This window comes from Salmo salar, chromosome 01 (assembly GCF_965601325.2).
Source record: "Salmo salar chromosome 01, fSalSal1, whole genome shotgun sequence".
Lineage (NCBI taxonomy): Eukaryota > Metazoa > Chordata > Actinopteri > Salmoniformes > Salmonidae > Salmo > Salmo salar.
The window spans coordinates 125,528,234-125,554,363 of record NC_138291.1 but is presented as its reverse complement, the minus strand read 5'-3'; positions in this window follow the sequence as shown (position 1 = coordinate 125,554,363).

The following is a 26,130-nucleotide window of genomic DNA, read 5'->3' as shown; positions in this document are numbered from 1 at the left end:
GTACAGGTCCTAAACATCAACCACTACATAATGTATCCTGTACAGGTCCTAAACATCAACCACTACATAATGTATCCTGTACAGGTCCTAAACATCAACCACTACATAAAGTAACCTGTACTGGTCCTAAACATCAACCACTATATAAAGTAACCTGTACAGGTCCTAAACATCACATCAACCACTATGTAATGTATCCTGTACAGGTCCTAAACATCAACCACTACATAATATATCCTGTACAGGTCCTAAACATCAACCACTACATAATGTATCCTGTATAGGTCCTAGACATCAACCACTACATAATGTATCCTGTACAGGTCCTAAATATCAACCACTACATAATGTATCCTGTACAGGTCCTAAACATCAACCACTACATAATGTATCCTGTACAGGTCCTAAACATCAACCACTACATAATGTATCCTGTACAGGTCCTAAACATCACATCACCCACTACATAATGTATCCTGTACAGGTCCTAAACATCAACCACGACATAATGTATCCTGAACAGGTCCTAAACATCAACCACTACATAATGTATCCTGTACAGGTCCTAAACATCAATACTACATAATGTATCCTGTACAGGTCCTAACCATCAACCACTACATAATGTATCCTGTACAGGTCCTAAACATCAATACTACATAATGTATCCTGTACAGGTCCTAAACATCAACCACTACATAATGTATCCTGTACAGGTCCTAAACATCAATACTACATAATGTATCCTGTACAGGTCCTAAACATCAACCACTACATAATGTATCCTGTACAGGTCCTAAACATCACATCACCCACTACATAATGTATCCTGTACAGGTCCTAAACATCAACCACTACATAATGTATCCTGTACAGGTCCTAAACATCAACCACTACATAATGTATCCTGTACAGGTCCTAAACATCACATCAACCACTATATAATGTATCCTGTACAGATCCTAAATATCAACCACTACATAATGTATCCTGTACAGGTCCTAAACATCAACCACTACATAAAGTAATCTGTACTGGTCATAAACATCAACCACTATATAAAGTAACCTGTACAGGTCCTAAACATCACATCAACCACTATGTAATGTATCCTGTACAGGTCCTAAACATCAACCACTACATAATGTATCCTGTACAGGTCCTAAACATCAACCACTACATAATGTATCCTGTATAGGTCCTAGACATCAACCACTATATAATGTATCCTGTACAGGTCCTAAACATCAACCAATACATAATGTATCCTGTACAGGTCCTAAACATCAACCACTACATAATGTATCCTGTACAGGTCCTAAACATCAACCACTCCATAAAGTAACCTGTACTGGTCCTAAACATCAACCACTATATAAAGTAACCTGTAGAGGTCCTAAACATCACATCAACCACTATGTAATGTATCCTGTACAGGTCCTAAACATCAACCACTACATAATGTATCCTGTATAGGTCCTAGACATCAACCACTACATAATGTATCCTGTACAGGTCCTAAATATCAACCACTACATAATGTATCCTGTTCTGGGTCCTAAACATCAACCACTACATAATGTATCCTGTACAGGTCCTAAACATCACATCACCCACTACATAATGTATCCTGTACAGGTCATAAACATCAACCACTACATAATGTATCCTGTACAGGTCCTAAACATCAACCACAACATAATGTAACCTGTACAGGTCCTAAACATCACATCAAACACTACATAATGTATCCTGTACAGGTCCTAAACATCAACCACTACATATTGAATCCTGTACAGGTCCTAAACATCAACCACTACATAATGTATCCTGTACAGGTCCTAAACATCAACCACTACATAATGTATCCTGTACAGGTCCTAAACATCAACCACTACATAATGTATCCTGTACAGGTCCTAAACATCAACCACTACATAATGTGTCCTGTACAGGTCCTAAACATCAATCACTACATAATGTATCCTGAACAGGTCCTTAACATCACATCAACCACTATATAATGTATCCTGTACAGGTCCTAAACATCAACCACTACATAATGTATCCTGTACAGGTCCTAAACATCAACCACTTCATAAAGTAACCTGTACAGGTCCTAAACATCACATCAACCACTATATAATGTATCCTGTACAGGTCCTAAACATCAACCACTACATAATGTATCCTGTACAGGTCCTAAACATCAACCACGACATAATGTATCCTGAACAGGTCCTTAACATCACATCAACCACTATATAATGTATCCTGTACAGGTCCTAAACATCAACCACTACATAATGTATCCTGTACAGGTCCTAAACATCAACCACTATATAAAGTAACCTGTACAGGTCCTAAACATCACATCAACCACTATATAATGTATCCTGTACAGGTCCTAAACATCAACCACTACATAATGTATCCTGTACAGGTCCTAAACATCAACCACGACATAATGTATCCTGAACAGGTCCTAAACATCAACCACTACATAATGTATCCTGTACAGGTCCTAAACATCAATACTACATAATGTATCCTGTACAGGTCCTAAACATCAACCACTACATAATGTATCCTGTACAGGTCCTAAACATCAATACTACATAATGTATCCTGTACAGGTCCTAAACATCAACCACTACATAATGTATCCTGTACAGGTCCTAAACATCAATACTACATAATGTATCCTGTACAGGTCCTAAACATCAACCACTACATAATGTATCCTGTACAGGTCCTAAACATCACATCACCCACTACATAATGTATCCTGTACAGGTCCTAAACATCAACCACTACATAATGTATCCTGTACAGGTCCTAAACATCAACCACTACATAATGTATCCTGTACAGGTCCTAAACATCACATCAACCACTATATAATGTATCCTGTACAGGTCCTAAATATCAACCACTACATAATGTATCCTGTACAGGTCCTAAACATCAACCAATACATAAAGTAACCTGTACTGGTCCTAAACATCAACCACTACATAATGTATCCTGTATAGGTCCTAGACATCAACCACTACATAATGTATCCTGTACAGGTCCTAAACATCACATCAACCACTATGTAATGTATCCTGTACAGGTCCTAAACATCAACCACTACATAATGTATCCTGTACAGGTCCTAAACATCAACCACTACATAATGTATCCTGTATAGGTCCTAGACATCAACCACTACATAATGTATCCTGTACAGGTCCTAAATATCAACCACTACATAATGTATCCTGTACAGGTCCTAAACATCAACCACTACATAATGTAACCTGTACAGGTCCTAAACATCACATCAACCACTACATAATGTAACCTGTACAGGTCCTAAACATCAACCACTACATAAAGTAACCTGTACTGGTCCTAAACATCAACCACTATATAAAGTAACCTGTACAGGTCCTAAACATCACATCAACCACTATATAATGTATCCTGTACAGGTCCTAAACATCAACCACTACATAATGTATCCTGTATAGGTCCTAGACATCAACCATAACATAATGTATCCTGTACAGGTCCTAAACATCAACCACTACATAATGTAACCTGAACAGGTCCTAAACATCAACCACTACATAATGTATCCTGTACAGGTCCTAAACATCAACCACTACATAATGTATCCTGTACAGGTCCTAAACATCAACCACTACAAAATGTATCCTGTACAGGTCCTAAACATCACATCAACCACTATATAATGTATCCTGTACAGGTCCTAAACATCAACCACTACATAATGTATCCTGTACAGGTCCTAAACATCAACCACTACAAAATGTATCCTGTACAGGTCCTAAACATCACATCAACCACTATATAATGTATCCTGTACAGGTCCTAAACATCAACCACTACATAATGTATCCTGTACAGGTCCTAAACATCAATCACTACATAATGTATCCTGAACAGGTCCTAAACATCACATCAACCACTATATAATGTATCCTGTACAGGTCCTAAACATCAACCACTACATAATGTATCCTGTACAGGTCCTAAACATCAACCACTACTTAATGTATCCTGTACAGGTCCTAAACATCAACCACTATATAAAGTAACCTGTACAGGTCCTAAACATCACATCAACCACTATATAATGTATCCTGAACAGGTCCTAAACATCAACTACAACATAATGTATCCTGTACAGGTCCTAAATATCAACCACTACATAATGTATCCTGTACAGGTCCTAAACATCAACCACTACATAATGTATCCTGTACAGGTCCGAAACATCAACCACTACATAAAGTAACCTGTACTGGTCCTAAACATCAACCACTACATAAAGTAACCTCTACTGGTCGTAAACATCAACCACTACATAATCTATCCTGTATAGGTCCTAGACATCAACCACTACATAATGTATCCTGTACAGGTCATAAACATCAACCACTACATAATGTAACCTGTACAGGTCCTAAACATCAACCACTACATAATGTAACCTGTACAGGTCCTAAACATCAACCACTACATAATGTATCCTGTACAGGTCCTAAACATCAACCACTACATAATGTATCCTGTACAGGTCCTAAACATCAACCACTACATAATGTATCCTGTACAGGTCCTAAACATCAACCACAACATAATGTAACCTGTACAGGTCCTAAACATCAACCACTACATAATGTATCCTGTACAGGTCCTAAACATCAACCACTACATAATGTAACCTGTACAGGTCCTAAACATCAACCACCACATAATGTATCCTGTACAGGTCCTAAACATCAACCACTACTTAATGTATCCTGTACAGGTCCTAAACATCAACCACTAGATAAAGTAACCTGTGCTGGTCCTAAACATCAACCACTACATAAAGTAACCCCTACTGGTCGTAAACATCAACCACTACATAATCTATCCTGTATAGGTCCTAGACATCAACCACTACATAATGTATCCTGTACAGGTCCTAAACATCAACCACTACATAATGTATCCTGTACAGGTCATAAACATCAACCACTACATAATGTAACCTCTACAGGTCCTAAACATCAACCACTACATAATGTAACCTGTACAGGTCCTAAACATCAACCACTACATAATGTATCCTGTACAGGTCCTAAACATCAACCACGACATAATGTATCCTGTACAGGTCCTAAACATCAACCACTACATAATGTATCCTGTACAGGTCCTAAACATCAACCACTACATAATGTATCCTGTATAGGTCCTAAACATCAACCACTACATAATGTATCCTGTACAGGTCCTAAACATCAACCACTACATAAAGTAACCTGTACTGGTCCTAAACATCAACCACTATATAAAGTAACCTGTACAGGTCCTAAACATCACATCAACCACTATATAATGTATCCTGTACAGGTCCTAAACATCAACCACTACATAATGTATCCTGTATAGGTCCTAGACATCAACCATAACATAATGTATCCTGTACAGGTCCTAAACATCAACCACTACATAATGTAACCTGAACAGGTCCTAAACATCAACCACTACATAATGTATCCTGTACAGGTCCTAAACATCAACCACGACATAATGTATCCTGAACAGGTCCTAAACATCAACCACTACATAATGTATCCTGTACAGGTCCTAAACATCAATACTACATAATGTATCCTGTACAGGTCCTAAACATCAACCACTACATAATGTATCCTGTACAGGTCCTAAACATCACATCACCCACTACATAATGTATCCTGTACAGGTCATAAACATCAACCACTACATAATGTATCCTGTACAGGTCCTAAACATCAACCACAACATAATGTAACCTGTACAGGTCCTAAACATCACATCAACCACTACATAATGTATCCTGTACAGGTCCTAAACATCAACCACTACATAATGAATCCTGTACAGGTCCTAAACATCAACCACTACATAATGAATCCTGTACAGGTCCTAAACATCAACCACTACATAATGTATCCTGTACAGGTCCTAAACATCAACCACTACATAATGTATCCTGTACAGGTCCTAAACATCAACCACTACATAATGTATCCTGTACAGGTCCTAAACATCAACCACTACATAATGTGTCCTGTACAGGTCCTAAACATCAATCACTACATAATGTATCCTGAACAGGTCCTAAACATCACATCAACCACTATATAATGTATCCTGTACAGGTCCTAAACATCAACCACTACATAATGTATCCTGTACAGGTCCTAAACATCAACCACTTCATAATGTAACCTGTACAGGTCCTAAACATCACATCAACCACTACATAATGTATCCTGTACAGGTCCTAAACATCAACCACTACATAATGAATCCTGTACAGGTCCTAAACATCAACCACTACATAATGTATCCTGTACAGGTCCTAAACATCAACCACTACATAATGTATCCTGTACAGGTCCTAAACATCAACCACTACATAATGTGTCCTGTACAGGTCCTAAACATCAATACTACATAATGTATCCTGTACAGGTCCTAAACATCAACCACTACATAATGTATCCTGTACAGGTCCTAAACGTCAATACTACATAATGTATCCTGTACAGGTCCTAAACATCAACCACTACATAATGTATCCTGTACAGGTCCTATACATCAATACTACATAATGTATCCTGTACAGGTCCTAAACATCAAACACTACATAATGTATCCTGTACAGGTCCTAAACATCAACCACTACATAATGTATCCTGTACAGGTCCTAAACATCACATCAACCACTATATAATGTATCCTGTACAGGTCCTAAATATCAACCACTACATAATGTATCCTGTACAGGTCCTAAACATCAACCACTATATAAAGTAACCTGTACAGGTCCTAAACATCACATCAACCACTATGTAATGTATCCTGTACAGGTCCTAAACATGAACCACTACATAATGTATCCTGTAAAGGTCCTAAACATCAACCACTACATAATGTATCCTGTATAGGTCCTAGACATCAACCACTACATAATGTATCCTGTACAGGTCCTAAATATCAACCACTACATAATGTATCCTGTACAGGTCCTAAACATCAACCACTACATAATGTAATCTGTACAGGTCCTAAACATCAACCACTACATAATGAATCCTGTACAGGTCCTAAACATCAACCACTACATAATGTATCCTGTACAGGTCCTAAACATCACATCAACCACTATATAATGTATCCTGTACAGGTCCTAAACATCAACCACTACATAATGTATCCTGTACAGGTCCTAAACATCAACCACTACATAAAGTAAGCTGTACTGGTCCTAAACATCAACCACTATATAATGTATCCTGTACAGGTCCTAAACATCAACCACAACATAATGTATCCTGAACAGGTCCTAAACATCAACCACTACATAATGTATCCTTTACAGGTCCTAAACATCAATACTACAAAATGTATCCTGTACAGGTCCTAAACATCACATCAACCACTATATAATGTATCCTGTACAGGTCCTAAACATCAACCACTACATAATGTATCCTGTATAGGTCCTAGACATCAACCACTACATAATGTATCCTGTACAGGTCCTAAATATCAACCACTACATAATGTATCCTGTACAGGTCCTAAACATCAACCACTACATAATGTATCCTGTACAGGTCCTAAACATCAACCACTACATAATGTATCCTGTACAGGTCCTAAACATCAACCACTACATAAAGTAACCTGTACTGGTCCTAAACATCAACCACTATATAAAGTAACCTGTACAGGTCCTAAACATCACATCAACCACTATGTAATGTATCCTGTACAGGTCCTAAACATCAACCACTACATAATGTATCCTGTACAGGTCCTAAACATCAACCACTACATAATGTATCCTGTATAGGTCCTAGACATCAACCACTACATAATGTATCCTGTACAGGTCCTAAATATCAACCACTACATAATGTATCCTGTACAGGTCCTAAACATCAACCACTACATAATGTATCCTGTACAGGTCCTAAACATCAACCACTACATAATGTATCCTGTACAGGTCCTAAACATCAACCACGACATAATGTATCCTGAACAGGTCCTAAACATCAACCACTACATAATGTATCCTTTACAGGTCCTAAACATCAATACTACAAAATGTATCCTGTACAGGTCCTAAACATCACATCAACCACTATATAATGTATCCTGTACAGGTCCTAAACATCAACCACTACATAATGTATCCTGTACAGGTCCTAAACATCAACCACTACAAAATGTATCCTGTACAGGTCCTAAACATCACATCAACCACTATATAATGTATCCTGTACAGGTCCTAAACATCAACCACTACATAATGTATCCTGTACAGGTCCTAAACATCAACCACTACAAAATGTATCCTGTACAGGTCCTAAACATCACATCAACCACTATATAATGTATCCTGTACAGGTCCTAAACATCAACCACTACATAATGTATCCTGTACAGGTCCTAAACATCAACCACTACATAATGTATCCTGTACAGGTCCTAAACATCAACCACTACATAATGTATCCTGTACAGGTCCTAAACATCAACCACTACATAATGTGTCCTGTACAGGTCCTAAACATCAATACTACATAATGTATCCTGTACAGGTCCTAAACATCAACCACTACATAATGTATCCTGTACAGGTCCTAAACGTCAATACTACATAATGTATCCTGTACAGGTCCTAAACATCAACCACTACATAATGTATCCTGTACAGGTCCTATACATCAATACTACATAATGTATCCTGTACAGGTCCTAAACATCAAACACTACATAATGTATCCTGTACAGGTCCTAAACATCAACCACTACATAATGTATCCTGTACAGGTCCTAAACATCACATCAACCACTATATAATGTATCCTGTACAGGTCCTAAATATCAACCACTACATAATGTATCCTGTACAGGTCCTAAACATCAACCACTATATAAAGTAACCTGTACAGGTCCTAAACATCACATCAACCACTATGTAATGTATCCTGTACAGGTCCTAAACATGAACCACTACATAATGTATCCTGTAAAGGTCCTAAACATCAACCACTACATAATGTATCCTGTATAGGTCCTAGACATCAACCACTACATAATGTATCCTGTACAGGTCCTAAATATCAACCACTACATAATGTATCCTGTACAGGTCCTAAACATCAACCACTACATAATGTAATCTGTACAGGTCCTAAACATCAACCACTACATAATGAATCCTGTACAGGTCCTAAACATCAACCACTACATAATGTATCCTGTACAGGTCCTAAACATCACATCAACCACTATATAATGTATCCTGTACAGGTCCTAAACATCAACCACTACATAATGTATCCTGTACAGGTCCTAAACATCAACCACTACATAAAGTAAGCTGTACTGGTCCTAAACATCAACCACTATATAATGTATCCTGTACAGGTCCTAAACATCAACCACAACATAATGTATCCTGAACAGGTCCTAAACATCAACCACTACATAATGTATCCTTTACAGGTCCTAAACATCAATACTACAAAATGTATCCTGTACAGGTCCTAAACATCACATCAACCACTATATAATGTATCCTGTACAGGTCCTAAACATCAACCACTACATAATGTATCCTGTATAGGTCCTAGACATCAACCACTACATAATGTATCCTGTACAGGTCCTAAATATCAACCACTACATAATGTATCCTGTACAGGTCCTAAACATCAACCACTACATAATGTATCCTGTACAGGTCCTAAACATCAACCACTACATAATGTATCCTGTACAGGTCCTAAACATCAACCACTACATAAAGTAACCTGTACTGGTCCTAAACATCAACCACTATATAAAGTAACCTGTACAGGTCCTAAACATCACATCAACCACTATGTAATGTATCCTGTACAGGTCCTAAACATCAACCACTACATAATGTATCCTGTACAGGTCCTAAACATCAACCACTACATAATGTATCCTGTATAGGTCCTAGACATCAACCACAACATAATGTATCCTGTACAGGTCCTAAATATCAACCACTACATAATGTATCCTGTACAGGTCCTAAACATCAACCACTACATAATGTATCCTGTACAGGTCCTAAACATCAACCACTACATAATGTATCCTGTACAGGTCCTAAACATCAACCACGACATAATGTATCCTGAACAGGTCCTAAACATCAACCACTACATAATGTATCCTTTACAGGTCCTAAACATCAATACTACAAAATGTATCCTGTACAGGTCCTAAACATCACATCAACCACTATATAATGTATCCTGTACAGGTCCTAAACATCAACCACTACATAATGTATCCTGTACAGGTCCTAAACATCAACCACTACAAAATGTATCCTGTACAGGTCCTAAACATCACATCAACCACTATATAATGTATCCTGTACAGGTCCTAAACATCAACCACTACATAATGTATCCTGTACAGGTCCTAAACATCAACCACTACAAAATGTATCCTGTACAGGTCCTAAACATCACATCAACCACTATATAATGTATCCTGTACAGGTCCTAAACATCAACCACTACATAATGTATCCTGTACAGGTCCTAAACATCAACCACTACATAAAGTAACCTGTACTGGTCCTAAACATCAACCACTATATAAAGTAACCTGTACAGGTCCTAAACATCACATCAACCACTATGTAATGTATCCTGTACAGGTCCTAAACATCAACCACTACATAATGTATCCTGTACAGGTCCTAAACATCAACCACTACATAATGTATCCTGTATAGGTCCTAGACATCAACCACTACATAATGTATCCTGTACAGGTCCTAAATATCAACCACTACATAATGTATCCTGTACAGGTCCTAAACATCAACCACTACATAATGTATCCTGTACAGGTCCTAAACATCAACCACTACATAATGTATCCTGTACAGGTCCTAAACATCAACCACTACATAATGTATCCTGTACAGGTCCTAAACATCAATCACTACATAATGTATCCTGAACAGGTCCTAAACATCACATCAACCACTATATAATGTATCCTGTACAGGTCCTAAACATCAACCACTACATAATGTATCCTGTACAGGTCCTAAACATCAACCACTTCATAAAGTAACCTGTACTGGTCCTAAACATCAACCACTATATAAAGTAACCTGTACAGGTCCTAAACATCACATCAACCACTATATAATGTATCCTGTACAGGTCCTAAACATCAACCACTACATAATGTATCCTGTACAGGTCCTAAACATCAACCACGACATAATGTATCCTGAACAGGTCCTAAACATCAACCACTACATAATGTATCCTGTACAGGTCCTAAACATCAATACTACATAATGTATCCTGTACAGGTCCTAACCATCAACCACTACATAATGTATCCTGTACAGGTCCTAAACATCAATACTACATAATGTATCCTGTACAGGTCCTAAACATCAACCACTACATAATGTATCCTGTACAGGTCCTAAACATCAATACTACATAATGTATCCTGTACAGGTCCTAAACATCAACCACTACATAATGTATCCTGTACAGGTCCTAAACATCACATCACCCACTACATAATGTATCCTGTACAGGTCCTAAACATCAACCACTACATAATGTATCCTGTACAGGTCCTAAACATCAACCACTACATAATGTATCCTGTACAGGTCCTAAACATCACATCAACCACTATATAATGTATCCTGTACAGATCCTAAATATCAACCACTACATAATGTATCCTGTACAGGTCCTAAACATCAACCACTACATAAAGTAATCTGTACTGGTCATAAACATCAACCACTATATAAAGTAACCTGTACAGGTCCTAAACATCACATCAACCACTATGTAATGTATCCTGTACAGGTCCTAAACATCAACCACTACATAATGTATCCTGTACAGGTCCTAAACATCAACCACTACATAATGTATCCTGTATAGGTCCTAGACATCAACCACTATATAATGTATCCTGTACAGGTCCTAAACATCAACCAATACATAATGTATCCTGTACAGGTCCTAAACATCAACCACTACATAATGTATCCTGTACAGGTCCTAAACATCAACCACTCCATAAAGTAACCTGTACTGGTCCTAAACATCAACCACTATATAAAGTAACCTGTAGAGGTCCTAAACATCACATCAACCACTATGTAATGTATCCTGTACAGGTCCTAAACATCAACCACTACATAATGTATCCTGTATAGGTCCTAGACATCAACCACTACATAATGTATCCTGTACAGGTCCTAAACATCAACCACTACATAATGTATCCTGTACAGGTCCTAAACATCACATCACCCACTACATAATGTATCCTGTACAGGTCCTAAACATCAACCACTACATAATGTATCCTGTACAGGTCCTAAACATCAACCACTACATAATGTATCCTGTACAGGTCCTAAACATCACATCAACCACTATATAATGTATCCTGTACAGATCCTAAATATCAACCACTACATAATGTATCCTGTACAGGTCCTAAACATCAACCACTACATAAAGTAATCTGTACTGGTCATAAACATCAACCACTATATAAAGTAACCTGTACAGGTCCTAAACATCACATCAACCACTATGTAATGTATCCTGTACAGGTCCTAAACATCAACCACTACATAATGTATCCTGTACAGGTCCTAAACATCAACCACTACATAATGTATCCTGTATAGGTCCTAGACATCAACCACTATATAATGTATCCTGTACAGGTCCTAAACATCAACCAATACATAATGTATCCTGTACAGGTCCTAAACATCAACCACTACATAATGTATCCTGTACAGGTCCTAAACATCAACCACTCCATAAAGTAACCTGTACTGGTCCTAAACATCAACCACTATATAAAGTAACCTGTAGAGGTCCTAAACATCACATCAACCACTATGTAATGTATCCTGTACAGGTCCTAAACATCAACCACTACATAATGTATCCTGTATAGGTCCTAGACATCAACCACTACATAATGTATCCTGTACAGGTCCTAAATATCAACCACTACATAATGTATCCTGTTCTGGGTCCTAAACATCAACCACTACATAATGTATCCTGTACAGGTCCTAAACATCAACCACTACATAATGAATCCTGTACAGGTCCTAAACATCAACCACTACATAATGTATCCTGTACAGGTCCTAAACATCAATACTACATAATGTATCCTGTACAGGTCCTAAACATCAACCACTACATAATGTATCCTGTACAGGTCCTAAACATCACATCACCCACTACATAATGTATCCTGTACAGGTCCTAAACATCAACCACTACATAATGTATCCTGTACAGGTCCTAAACATCAACCACTACATAATGTATCCTGTACAGGTCCTAAACATCACATCAACCACTATATAATGTATCCTGTACAGATCCTAAATATCAACCACTACATAATGTATCCTGTACAGGTCCTAAACATCAACCACTACATAAAGTAATCTGTACTGGTCATAAACATCAACCACTATATAAAGTAACCTGTACAGGTCCTAAACATCACATCAACCACTATGTAATGTATCCTGTACAGGTCCTAAACATCAACCACTACATAATGTATCCTGTACAGGTCCTAAACATCAACCACTACATAATGTATCCTGTATAGGTCCTAGACATCAACCACTATATAATGTATCCTGTACAGGTCCTAAACATCAACCAATACATAATGTATCCTGTACAGGTCCTAAACATCAACCACTACATAATGTATCCTGTACAGGTCCTAAACATCAACCACTCCATAAAGTAACCTGTACTGGTCCTAAACATCAACCACTATATAAAGTAACCTGTAGAGGTCCTAAACATCACATCAACCACTATGTAATGTATCCTGTACAGGTCCTAAACATCAACCACTACATAATGTATCCTGTATAGGTCCTAGACATCAACCACTACATAATGTATCCTGTACAGGTCCTAAATATCAACCACTACATAATGTATCCTGTTCTGGGTCCTAAACATCAACCACTACATAATGTATCCTGTACAGGTCCTAAACATCAACCACTACATAATGAATCCTGTACAGGTCCTAAACATCAACCACTACATAATGTATCCTGTACAGGTCCTAAACATGACATCAACCACGACATAATGTATCCTGAACAGGACCTAAACATCAACCACTACATAATGTATCCTGTACAGGTCCTAAACATCAATACTACATAATGTATCCTGTACAGGTCCTAAACATCAACCACTACATAATGTATCCTGTATAGGTCCTAAACATCAACCACTACATAATGTAACCTCTACAGGTCCTAAACATCAACCACTACATAATGTATCCTGTACAGGTCCTAAACATCAACCACTACATAATGTATCTTGTACAGGTCCTAAACATCAACCACTACATAATGTATCCTGTACAGGTACTAAACATCAACCACCTCATAATGTAACCTGTACAGGTCCTAAACATCAACCACTACATAATGTATCCTGTACAGGTCCAAAACATCAACCACTACATAATGTATCCTGTACAGGTCCTAAACATCAACCACTACATAATGTATCCTGAACAGGTCCTAAACATCAACCACTACATAATGTAACCTGTACAGGTCCTAAACATCAACCACTACATAATGTAACCTGTACAGGTCCTAAACATCAACCACTACATAATGTATCCTGTACAGGTCCTAAACATCACATCAACCACTATATAATGTATCCTGTACAGGTCCTAAACATCAACCACTACATAATGTATCCTGTACAGGTCCTAAACATCAACCACTACATAATGTATCCTGTACAGGTCGTAAACATCAACCACTACATAATGTATCCTGTACAGGTCCTAAACATCACATCAACCACTATATAATGTATCCTGTACAGGTCCTAAACATCAACCACTACATAATGTATCCTGTACAGGTCCTAAACATCAACCACTACATAATGTATCCTGAACAGGTCCTAAACATCAACCACTACATAATGTAACCTGTAAAGGTCCTAAACATCAACCACTACATAATGTATCCTGTACAGGTCCTAAACATCACATCAACCACGACATAATGTATCCTGTACAGGTCCTAAACATCAACCACTACATAATGTATCCAGTACAGGTCCTAAACATCACATCAACCACTATATAATGTATCCTGTAATAATGATTAGACTCTTGGTAACGGAGGGCCATCCTCAACATCATTAGACTCTTGGTAACGGAGGGCCATCCTCAACATCATCAGACTCTTGGTAAAGGAGGGCCATCCTCAACATCACTAGACTCTTGGTAACGGAGGGCCATCCGCAACATCAGACTCTTGGTAATTGAGGGCCATCCTCAACATCAGACTCTTGGTAACGGAGGGCCATCCTCAACATCATCAGACTCTTGGTAACGGAGGGCCATCCTCAACATCATCAGACTCTTGGTAACGGAGGGCCATCCTCAACATCAGACTCTTGGTAACGGAGGGCCATCCTCATCATCAGAATCTTGGTAACGAAGGGCAATCCTCAACATCATCAGACTCTTAGTAAAGGAGGGCCATCCTCAACATCATCAGACTCTTGGTGACTGAGGGCCATCCTCAACATCATCAGACTCTTGTTAACGGAGGGCCATCCTCAGCATAATCAGACTCTTGGTAACGGAGGGCCATCTTCAACATCATCAGACTCTTGGTAACGGAGGGCCATCCTCAACATCATCAGACTCTTGGTAACGGAGGGCCATCCTCAACATCAGACTCATGGTAACGGAGGGCCATCCCCAACATCATCAGTCTCTTTGTAACTGAAGGCCATCCTCAACATTTTAGACTCTTGGTAACGGAGGGCCATCCTCAACATCAGACTCTTGGTAACTGAGGGCCATCCTCAACATCAGACTCTTGGTAACGGAGGGCCATCCTCATCATCAGACTCTTGGTAACGGAGGGCAATCCTCAACATCATCAGACTCTTGGTAACGGAGAGCCATCTTCACCATCATCAGACTCTTGGTAACGGAGGGCCATCCTCAACATCAGAGTCTTGGTTAACGGAGGGCCATCCTCAACATCATTGGACTCTTGGTAACGGAGGGCCATCCTCAACATCATCAGACTCTTGGTAACGGAGGGCCATCCTCAACATCAGACTCTTGGTAACGGAGGTTCATCTGAGGCTTGGTAACGGAGGGCCATCCTCAACATCAGACTCTTGGTACCGGAGGGCCATCCTCATCATCAGACTCTTGGTAACGGAGGGCAATCCTCATCATCATCAGACTCTTGGTAACGGAGGGCCATCCTCAACATCATCAGACTCTTGGTAACGGAGGGCCATCCTCAACATTATCAAACTCTTTGTAACGGAGGGCCATCCTCAACATCATCAGACTCTTGGTAACGGAGGGCCATCCTCAACATCATCAGACTCTTGGTAACGGAGGGCCATCCTCAACATCAGACGCTTGGTAACGGAGGGCCATCCTCAACATCAGACTCTTGGTAACGGAGGTTCATCAGACGCTTGGTATCGGAGGGCCATCCTCAACATCAGACTCTTGGTACCGGAGGGCCATCCTCAACATCAGACTCTTGGTAATGGAGGGCCATCCTCAACATCATCAGACTCTTGGTAACGGAGGGCCATCCTCAACATCATCAGACTCTTGGTAACGGAGGGCCATCCTCATCATCAGACTATTGGTAACGGAGGGCCATCCTCAACATCATCAGACTCTTGGTAATGGATGGCAATCCTCAACATCAGTCTCTTGGTAACGGAGGGCCATCCTCAACATGATTAGACTCTTGGTAACGGAGGGCCATCCTCAACATCAGACTCTTGGTAATGGAGGGCCATCCTCAACATCATTAGACTCTTGGTAACGGAGGGCCATCCTCAACATCATCAGACTCTTGGTAACGGAGGGCCATCCTCAACATCATCAGACTCTTGGTAACGGAGGGACATCCTCAACATTTTAGACTCTTGGTAACGGAGGGCCATCCTCAACATCATCAGACTCTTGGTAAAGGAGGGCCATCCTCAACCTCAGACTCTTGGTAACGGAGGGCCATCCTCAACATCATCAGACTCTTGGTAACGGAGGGCCATCCTCAACATCATTAGACTCTTGGTAACGGAGGGCCATCCTCAACATCAGACTCTTGGTAACGGAGGGCCATCCTCATCAACATCAGACTCTTGGTAACGGAGGGCCATCCTCATCATCATCAGACTCTTGGTAACGGAGGGCCATCCTCAACATCATCAGACTCTTGGTAACGGAGGGCCATCCTCAACATCATCAGACTCTTGGTAACGGAGGGCCATCCTCAACATCAGACTCTTGGTAATGGAGGGCCATCCTCAACATCATCAGACTCTTGGTAACGGAGGGCCATCCTCAACATCATCAGACCCTTGGTAACGGGAGGGCCATCCTCAACATCATCAGACTCTTGGTAACGGAGGGCCATCCTCAACATCATCAGACTCTTGGTAAAGGAGGGCCATCCTCAACATCATCAGACTCTTGGTAACAGAGGGCCATCCTCAACATCAGACTCTTGGTAACGGAGGGCCATCCTCAACATCAGACTCTTGGTACCGGAGGGCCATCCTCAACATCAGACTCTTGGTAACGGAGGGCCATCCTCAACATCATTAGACTCTTGGTAACGGAGGGCCATCCTCAACATCAAAGGACTCTTGGTAATGGAGGGCCATCCTCAACATCATCAGACTCTTGGTAACGGAGGGCCATCCTCAACATCATCAGACTCTTGGTAACTGAGGGCCATCCTCAACATCATCAGACTCTTGGTAGCAGAGGGCCATCCTCAACATCATCAGACTCTTGGTAACGGAGGGCCATCCTCAACATCATCAGACTCTTGGTAACGGAGGGCCATCCTCAACATCATCAGACTCTTGGTAACGGAGGGCAGTCCTCAACATCAGACTCTTGGTAACGGAGGGCCATCCTCAATATCAGACTCTTGGTAACGGAGGGCCATCCTCAACATCAGACTCTTGGTAACAGAGGGCCATCCTCAACATCATCTGACTCTTGGAAACGGAGGGCCATCCTCAACATCATCAGACTCTTGGTAACGGAGGGCCATCCTCAACATCATCAGACTCTTGGTAACGGAGGGCCATCCTCAACATCAGACTCTTGGTAACGGAGGGCCATCCTCATCATCAGACTATTGGTAACGGAGGGCCATCCTCAACATAAGACTCTTGGTAATGGAGGGCCATCCTCAACATCATCAGACTCTTGGTAACAGAGGGCCATCCTCAACATCAGACTCTTGGTAACGGAGGGCCATCCTCAACATCAGACTCTTGGTACCGGAGGGCCATCCTCAACATCAGACTCTTGGTAACGGAGGGCCATCCTCAACATCAGACTCTTGGTAACGGAGGGCCATCCTCAACATCATCAGACTCTTGGTAACGGAGGGCCATCCTCAACATCATCAGACTCTTGGTAACGGAGGGCCATCCTCAACATCATCAGACTCTTGGTAACGGGAGGGCCATCCTCAACATCATCAGACTCTTGGTAACGGAGGGACATCCTCAACATTATCAGACTCTTGGTAACGGAGGGCTATCCTCAACATCATCAGACTCTTGGTAACAGAGGGCCATCCTCAACATCAGACTCTTGGTACCGGAGGGCCATCCTCAACATCAGACTCTTGGTAACGGAGGGCCATCCTCAACATCAGACTCTTGGTAACGGAGGGCCATCCTCAACATCAGACTCTTGGTAACGGAGGGCCATCCTCAACATCATTAGACTCTTGGTAACGGAGGGCCATCCTCAACATCATCAGACTCTTGGTAACGGACGGCCATCCTCAACATCAGACTCTTGGTAACGGAGGGCCATCCTCAACATCAGACTCTTGGTACCGGAGGGCCATCCTCAACATCAGACTCTTGGTAACGGAGGGCCATCCTCAACATCAGACTCTTGGTAACGGAGGGCCATCCTCAACATCATCAGACTCTTGGTAATGGAGGGCCATCCTCAACATCATCAGACTCTTGGTAACGGAGGGCCATCCTCAACATCATTAGATTCTTGGTAACGGCTGGCCATCCTCAACATCAGACTCTTGGTAACGGAGGGCCATCCTCATCATCATCAGACTCTTGGTAACGGAGGGCCATCCTCAACATCATCAGACTCTTGGTAACGGAGGGCCATCCTCAACATCATCAGACTCTTGGTAACGGAGGGCCATCCTCAACATCAGACTCTTGGTAATGGAGGGCCATCCTCAACATCATCAGACTCTTGGTAACGGAGGGCCATCCTCAACATCATCAGACTCTTGGTAACGGGAGGGCCATCCTCAACATCATCAGACTCTTGGTAACGGAGGGCCATCCTCAACATCATCAGACTCTTGGTAACGGAGGGCTATCCTCAACATCATCAGACTCTTGGTAACAGAGGGCCATCCTCAACATCAGACTCTTGGTAACGGAGGGCCATCCTCAACATCAGACTCTTGGTACCGGAGGGCCATCCTCAACATCATTAGACTCTTGGTAACGGAGGGCCATCCTCAACATCAAAGGACTCTTGGTAATGGAGGGCCATCCTCAACATCAGACTCTTGGTAACGGAGGGCCATCCTCAACATCAGACTCTTGGTAACGGAGGGCCATCCTCAACATCATTAGACTCTTGGTAACGGAGGGCCATCCTCAACATCAAAGGACTCTTGGTAATGGAGGGCCATCCTCAACATCATCAGACTCTTGGTAACGGAGGGCCATCCTCAACATCATCAGACTCTTGGTAACGGAGGGCCATCCTCAACATCATCAGACTCTTGGTAACGGAGGGCCATCCTCAACATCATCAGACTCTTGGTAACGGAGGGCCATCCTCAACATCATCAGACTCTTGGTAACGGAGGGCCATCCTCAACATCATCAGACTCTTGGTAACGGAGGCCATCCTCAACATCAGACTCTTGGTAACGGAGGGCCATCCTCATCATCAGACTATTGGTAACGGAGGGCTATCCTCAACATAAGACTCTTGGTAATGGATGGCCATCCTCAACATCATCAGACTCTTGGTAACAGAGGGCCATCCTCAACATCAGACTCTTGGTAACGGAGGGCCATCCTCAACATCAGACTCTTGGTACCGGAGGGCCATCCTCAACATCAGACTCTTGGTAACGGAGGGCCATCCTCAACATCAGACTCTTGGTAACGGAGGGCCATCCTCAACATCATCAGACTCTTGGTAACGGAGGGCCATCCTCAACATCATCAGACTCTTGGTAACGGAGGGCCATCCTCAACATCATCAGACTCTTGGTAACGGAGGGCCATCCTCAACATCATCAGACTCTTGGTAACAGAGGGCCATCCTCAACATCATCAGACTCTTGGTAACAGAGGGCCATCCTCAACATCATCAGACTCTTGGTAACGGAGGGCCATCCTCAACATCAGACTCTTGGTAACGGAGGGCCATCCTCAACATCAGACTCTTGGTACCGGAGGGCCATCCTCAACATCAGACTCTTGGTAACGGAGGGCCATCCTCAACATCAGACTCTTGGTAACGGAGGGCCATCCTCAACATCATCAGACTCTTGATAATGGAGAACCATCCTCAACATCATCAGACTCTTGGTAACGGAGGGCCATCCTCAACATCATTAGACTCTTGTTAACGGAGGGCCATCCTCAACATCAGACTCTTGGTAACGGAGGGCCATCCTCATCATCATCAGACTCTTGGTAACGGAGGGCCATCCTCAACATCATCAGACTCTTGGTAACGGAGGGCCATCCTCAACATCATCAGACTCTTGGTAACGGAGGGCCATCCTCAACATCAGACTCTTGGTAATGGAGGGCCATCCTCAACATCATCAGACTCTTGGTAACGGAGGGCCATCCTCAACATCATCAGACTCTTGGTAACGGGAGGGCCATCCTCAACATCATCAGACTCTTGGTAATGGAGGGCCATCCTCAACATCATCAGACTCTTGGTAACGGAGGGCCATCCTCAACATCATCAGACTCTTGGTAACAGAGGGCCATCCTCAACATCAGACTCTTGGTAACGGAGGGCCATCCTCAACATCAGACTCTTGGTACCGGAGGGCCATCCTCAACATCAGACTCTTGGTAACGGAGGGCCATCCTCAACATCATTAGACTCTTGGTAACGGAGGGCCATCCTCAACATCAAAGGACTCTTGGTAACGGAGGGCCATCCTCAACATCATCAGACTCTTGGTAACGGAGGGCCATCCTCAACATCATCAGATCCTTGGTAACGGAGGGCCATCCTCAACATCATCAGACTCTTGGTAACGGAGGGCAATCCTCAACATCAGACTCTTGGTAACGGAGGGCCATCCTCAATATCAGACTCTTGGTAACGGAGGGCCATCCTCAACATCAGACTCTTGGTAACAGAGGGCCATCCTCAACATCATCAGACTCTTGGAAATGGAGGGCCATCCTCAACATCATCAGACTCTTGGTAACGGAGGGCCATCCTCAACATCATCAGACTCTTGGTAACGGAGGGCCATCCTCAACATCAGACTCTTGGTAACGGAGGGCCATCCTCATCACCAGACTATTGGTAACGGAGGGCCATCCTCAACATCAGACTCTTGGTAACGGAGGGCCATCCTCAACATCATCAGACTCTTGGTAACGGAGGGCCATCCTCAACATCATCAGACTCTTGGTAACGGAGGGCCATCCTCAACATCATCAGACTCTTGGTAACGGAGGGCCATCCTCAACATCAGACTCTTGGTAACGGAGGGCCATCCTCAACATCAGACTCTTGGTAATGGAGGGCCATCCTCAACATCATTAGACTCTTGGTAACGGAGGGCCATCCTCAACATCATCAGACTCTTGGTAACGGAGTGCCATCCTCAACATCAGACTCTTGGTAACGGAGGGCCATCCTCAACATCAGACTCTTGGTACCGGAGGGCCATCCTCAACATCAGACTCTTGGTAACGGAGGGCCATCCTCAACATCAGACTCTTGGTAACGGAGGGCCATCCTCAACATCATCAGACTCTTGGTAATGGAGGGCCATCCTCAACATCATCAGACTCTTGGTAACGGAGGGCCATCCTCAACATCATTAGATTCTTGGTAACGGAGGGCCATCCTCAACATCAGACTCTTGGTAACGGAGGGCCATCCTCATCATCATCAGACTCTTGGTAACGGAGGGCCATCCTCAACATCATCAGACTCTTGGTAACGGAGGGCCATCCTCAACATCATCAGACTCTTGGTAACGGAGGGCCATCCTCAACATCAGACTCTTGGTAATGGAGGGCCATCCTCAACATCATCAGACTCTTGGTAACGGAGGGCCATCCTCAAATTCATCAGACTCTTGGTAACGGGAGGGCCATCCTCAACATCATCAGACTCTTGGTAATGGAGGGACATCCTCAACATCATCAGACTCTTGGTAACGGAGGGCTATCCTCAACATCATCAGACTCTTGGTAACAGAGGGCCATCCTCAACATCAGACTCTTGGTACCGGAGGGCCATCCTCAACATCAGACTCTTGGTAACGGAGGGCCATCCTCAACATCAGACTCTTGGTAACGGAGGGCCATCCTCAACATCAGACTCTTGGTAATGGAGGGCCATCCTCAACATCATTAGACTCTTGGTAACGGAGGGCCATCCTCAACATCATCAGACTCTTGGTAACGGAGGGCCATCCTCAACATCAGACTCTTGGTAACGGAGGGCCATCCTCAACATCAGACTCTTGGTACCGGAGGGCCATCCTCAACATCAGACTCTTGGTAACGGAGGGCCATCCTCAACATCAGACTCTTGGTAACGGAGGGCCATCCTCAACATCATCAGACTCTTGGTAATGGAGGGCCATCCTCAACATCATCAGACTCTGGGTAACGGAGGGCCATCCTCAACATCATCAGACTCTTGGTAACGGAGGGCGATCCTCAACATCAGACTCTTGGTAATGGAGGGCCATCCTCAACATCATCAGACTCTTGGTAACGGAGGGCAATCCTCAACATCATTAGATTCTTGGTAACGGAGGGCCATCCTCAACATCAGACTCTTGGTAACGGAGGGCCATCCTCATCATCATCAGACTCTTGGTAACGGAGGGCCATCCTCAACATCATCAGACTCTTGGTAACGGAGGGCCATCCTCAACATCATCAGACTCTTGGTAACGGAGGGCCATCCTCAACATCAGACTCTTGGTAACGGAGGGCCATCCTCAACATCATCAGACTCTTGGAAACGGAGGGCCATCCTCAACATCATCAGACTCTTGGTAACGGAGGGCCATCCTCAACATCATTAGATTCTTGGTAACGGAGGGCCATCCTCAACATCAGACTCTTGGTAACGGAGGGCCATCCTCATCATCATCAGACTCTTGGTAACGGAGGGCCATCCTCAACATCATCAGACTCTTGGTAACGGAGGGCCATCCTCAACATCATCAGACTCTTGGTAACGGAGGGCCATCCTCAACATCATCAGACTCTTGGTAACGGAGGGCCATCCTCAACATCAGACTCTTGGTAATGGAGGGCCATCCTCAACATCATCAGACTCTTGGTAACGGAGGGCCATCCTCAAATTCATCAGACTCTTGGTAACGGGAGGGCCATCCTCAACATCATCAGACTCTTGGTAACGGAGGGACATCCTCAACATCATCAGACTCTTGGTAACGGAGGGCTATCCTCAACATCATCAGACTCTTGGTAACAGAGGGCCATCCTCAACATCAGACTCTTGGTACCGGAGGGCCATCCTCAACATCAGACTCTTGGTAACGGAGGGCCATCCTCAACATCAGACTCTTGGTAATGGAGGGCCATCCTCAACATCATTAGACTCTTGGTAACGGAGGGCCATCCTCAACATCATCAGACTCTTGGTAACGGAGGGCCATCCTCAACATCAGACTCTTGGTAACGGAGGGCCATCCTCAACATCAGACTCTTGGTACCGGAGGGCCATCCTCAACATCAGACTCTTGGTAACGGAGGGCCATCCTCAACATCAGACTCTTGGTAACGGAGGGCCATCCTCAACATCAGACTCTTGGTACCGGAGGGCCATCCTCAACATCAGACTCTTGGTAACGGAGGGCCATCCTCAACATCAGACTCTTGGTAACGGAGGGCCATCCTCAACATCATCAGACTCTTGGTAATGGAGGGCCATCCTCAACATCATCAGACTCTGGGTAACGGAGGGCCATCCTCAACATCATTAGATTCTTGGTAACGGAGGGCCATCCTCAACATCAGACTCTTGGTAATGGAGGGCCATCCTCATCATCATCAGACTCTTGGTAACGGAGGGCCATCCTCAACATCATCAGACTCTTGGTAACGGAGGGCCATCCTCAACATCATCAGACTCTTGGTAACGGAGGGCGATCCTCAACATCAGACTCTTGGTAATGGAGGGCCATCCTCAACATCATCAGACTCTTGGTAACGGAGGGCAATCCTCAACATCAGACTCTTGGTAACGGAGGGCCATCCTCAACATCATCAGACTCTTGGAAACGGAGGGCCATCCTCAACATCATCAGACTCTTGGTAACGGAGGGCCATCCTAAACATCATCGGACTCTTGGTAACGGAGGGCCATCCTCAACATCAGACTCTTGGTAACGGAGGGCCATCCTCATCATCAGACTATTGGTAACGGAGGGCTATCCTCAACATAAGACTCTTGGTAATGGAGGGCCATCCTCAACATCATCAGACTCTTGGTAACAGAGGGCCATCCTTAACATTAGACTCTTGGTAACGGAGGGCCATCCTCAACATCAGACTCTTGGTACCGGAGGGCCATCCTCAACATCAGACTCTTGGTAACGGAGGGCCATCCTCAACATCAGACTCTTGGTAACGGAGGGCCATCCTCAACATCATCAGACTCTTGGTAACTGAGGGCCATCCTCAACATCATCAGACTCTTGGTAACGGAGGGCCATCCTCAACATCATCAGACTCTTGGTAACGGAGGGCCATCCTCAACATCATCAGACTCTTGGTAACAGAGGGCCATCCTCAACATCATCAGACTCTTGGTAACAGAGGGCCATCCTCAACATCATCAGACTCTTGGTAACGGAGGGCCATCCTCAACATCAGACTCTTGGTAAAAGAGGGCCATCCTCATCATCAGACTATTGGTAACGGAGGGCTATCCTCAACATAAGACTCTTGGTAATGGAGGGCCATCCTCAACATCATCAGAGTCTTGGTAACAGAGGGCCATCCTCAACATCAGACTCTTGGTAACGGAGGGCCATCCTCAACATCAGACTCTTGGTACCGGAGGGCCATCCTCAACATCAGACTCTTGGTAACGGAGGGCCATCCTCAACATCAGACTCTTGGTAACGGAGGGCCATCCTCAACATCATCAGACTCTTGGTAACGGAGGGCCATCCTCAACATCATCAGACTCTTGGTAACGGAGGGCCATCCTCAACATCATCAGACTCTTGGTAACGGAGGGCCATCCTCAACATCATCAGACTCTTGGTAACGGAGGGCCATCCTCAACATCATCAGACTCTTGGTAAAGGAGGGCCATCCTCAACATCAGACTCTTGGTAACGGAGGGCCATCCTCAACATCATCAGACTCTTGGTAATGGAGGGCCATCCTCAACATCATCAGACTCTTGGTAACGGAGGGCCATCCTCAACATCATTAGATTCTTGGTAACGGAGGGCCATCCTCAACATCAGACTCTTGGTAACGGAGGGCCATCCTCATCATCATCAGACTCTTGGTAACGGAGGGCCATCCTCAACATCATCAGACTCTTGGTAACGGAGGGCCATCCTCAACATCATCAGACTCTTGGTAATGGAGGGCCATCCTCAACATCATCAAACTCTTGGTAACGGAGGGC